The sequence below is a fragment of the Canis lupus genome, chromosome 5 (genome assembly GCF_011100685.1).
Source record: "Canis lupus familiaris isolate Mischka breed German Shepherd chromosome 5, alternate assembly UU_Cfam_GSD_1.0, whole genome shotgun sequence".
In the NCBI taxonomy this organism is placed as follows: domain Eukaryota; kingdom Metazoa; phylum Chordata; class Mammalia; order Carnivora; family Canidae; genus Canis; species Canis lupus.
In genome coordinates this window covers 41,504,433-41,507,267 of record NC_049226.1, presented here as the reverse complement: position 1 = coordinate 41,507,267, position 2,835 = coordinate 41,504,433, and positions in this window count along the sequence as shown.

Genomic DNA, 2,835 nt, shown 5'->3' with positions numbered 1-2,835 from the left:
GCGTTTGGTACTATCTGTCGTTTTTGGCATCCACTGGGGGTCTTGGGACATATCCCCCCAAAGATAACCAGAGGGACAACTGTATTTAAACTGACAGGCCCTGAAGAAAGTCTCTGTGCACATAAGCCATAGCATAGGACATTCCTGGGAGTGGAAACCATTCAGTATTCAGACCCAGAAAGATCCTGCCAAACTGCATTCTGGAAGGACTTTGGTCACCAGCCCAGAGCCCCAGGCTGAGCCTGGCAGGCGGGCAGGAAGGGGTGAGCAGGTGCCCCTGGGAGGCGGGACCCGGGGAGCACGTCCACATCCACCCTGGCCCCACTGCCCCAGGGCTGCGGACTCCTGACCTCCTCTCCGCAGACTTTATGGCTGGGGGTGGATGATGGAAATTGCCCACTCCGAGCTGTGCCTGCCGTCTGTGGCTCGCCACACATACCTGGAGTGCACTGCGGGAAAACTCACTTTGGTGTCAGCTGAGCCACCTGGTTGCTTCAGGGGCCAGAATCTGCCTTCAAAAGCAAGTGGCTCTGGTGTCTGAGGTGTGCAAGGAAAGCACTTCCTGGGTGTTGGGAGCAAAGGCCCTTCCCCTTCAGATGGCGATTTAGCCTGCCGTTCATGTGGGTCGCAGGCCCCAGAAGGTGCTGGGCCTGGGGCAGGGGCGGGGGTTGCAACGGACCCCCCGGCAGCCTGTAGTCCCAGGCCTCTGCTCCAACTCTGTCCTGTTCCCCCTAGAATGAGGGCCTTTGCAAAAGGACACTTCTGTAATTAGAAAAATAAAGATATTAAAAAAGAAACCCCAGCAACATTACAATTTGGTTGTGCTCAATTCACTGAAGCTAAGGCTGCAGTGGACAAAGCCCAGAGTGTATTCCAAACAACGGGAATGGCTCCGGGGATGCTGTTTTGGTCCTTTCCGCATGGCTCCCGATTTCCTGAGACAATAGTTCATTTGGCCGGGCCTTCAGGCTGGTGGGAAGGCCAGACTCTCAGGCTTGTTGGACTCTGACCTCTTAGCCTGGAGCACCACTTCTGAGCAAGTCAGGCAGTCTCAGGCAGGGATGGGGCGCAGGCCTTGGTCCCTTGGAGGAACAGCCAAGGGTGAAGGGTGGCACCACCTGGCGTGCTAGGTGCACCTGTGCCACCCTTGTGTTCTAGTCCAGGGAACTTGGACATTATGATCCTGGAGTCTGAACAGCTGACGTTTTAGGTTGCGGCAGGCCATGGAAGGAAGGACGGCTGTGAGTTTATCACAAAGGGCAGCAGGGTTCTCCTCCCATTGGCCCAAGAGCCAGTGCCCGATGTGGTGTCGTGCTGCCGCGCACACGGGGCCTGGCCCTCGTTGAGTGGTGGGGGTGGGAGGCTGGGATTGGGGCTTATTTGTAGTTTCCAGCTGCTCCAGGTGCAGTAAGCATCAGGGACAGCTTCTCTCCAACGCTGTGTGGGGCGGCCCCCCTCTTGTAGTCTTTCAGACTGGGGCAGGCAGGGGTGCGGGGCATCCCTCCCATCTTCTTGGAGGGATGGCAGGTGGCTCCGTCCCTGCCAGTGGGCTCTCACCTCAGCGTGGAGAAAGATGTGGATGCTCTCAGAGCTTCAAGGTGTAGGCACAGTGGCAGACCAATCCCTGCTTGGCTGTTTATGGGGCAAAGCGCTTCTCCATGAGGCTCGAGCTCCACCCACAGACGGAGGCAGGGAGGCAGATGAGAAATGTGGTGTGTGACCCGCTTGGCCTCGCGCTCAGTAAGCTGGGGTTGTTCTCACTTGGGTCCTGGATGGCACAAGCTGCAGATGGGGGTCCAGTACTGGGGTTCACACCTTTCTAGTCACAGGTGGGGAAAGCTCAACTTCTCCTCGCCTGAACGCTGCTAGGCTGAGGCCATCAAGAGACCTGGAAAAACCCGACAGGTTCTGCTCATGAACTTCCCACTGCAGTCAGGCCTCGCTGTAACCTTCCACCAAGGAGCTTCCAGGTGAGGAACACCGCCCAGTTACAAAAGGGGCCACTCAGGCTCAGGGTTAAGGTGCGAGCCCAGGGAGGCATGCAGGCGGGGTGAGTCAGGACCTGGGGCAGGTCTGACCTTGGTAGTCCACCCCAGCGGTTTTTGGTCTTGCACATGTAGGAGTTACTTGTGGAAAGATTAAAATACACAAATCTGCCTGAAATTCAGAATCTATTAATAACTCCTATAATTCAATAACAAAACCCAAATGAAAATTGGGCAAAAGACTTGAACAGGCATTTCTCCAAAGATACACAAGTGGCCAATAACCATGTGAAAAGATGCTTAGTGTCCATGGTCATTAGGAACATGCAAATCAAAACCACAATGAGGTAACACTTCACACTCATCAGGACGGCCAGAACAAAAGTTAAGGAAAATATGCATTGGCGATGAAGTGGAGAACCCTTGTGCTTTGTTGACGGGGGTGGGGGTGAGGTGGGGGGGTGGATCATAAAACCGGGCAGCTGCTGGGAAAAACTGATCACACACAATTACTGCGTGAGCCAGCTATGTTCCAGGTACGTACCCCAAAAAAGTGAAAATTCTTTGGGTGTTCAGATCTTGTACATGAGTTTCTGGTGACACCATTCCCAATAGCCAAGATGTGGGAACAACTCAAATGCCCATCAACTTCTGACCAGATGGACATCATGTGGTTCATCCACATGGGATATCAGTCGCAAACAGGAATCACGTACGGACACATGCTCGTGGATGAACCTTACAGACAATACCAAAGAAGCCAAACAGAAGATCACATGCTCTTGTGATTCCATTTATACGGAGCAAGTGTCCCGAAGCGGTAAAGCCAACAAACAGAAAGTAGACTGGT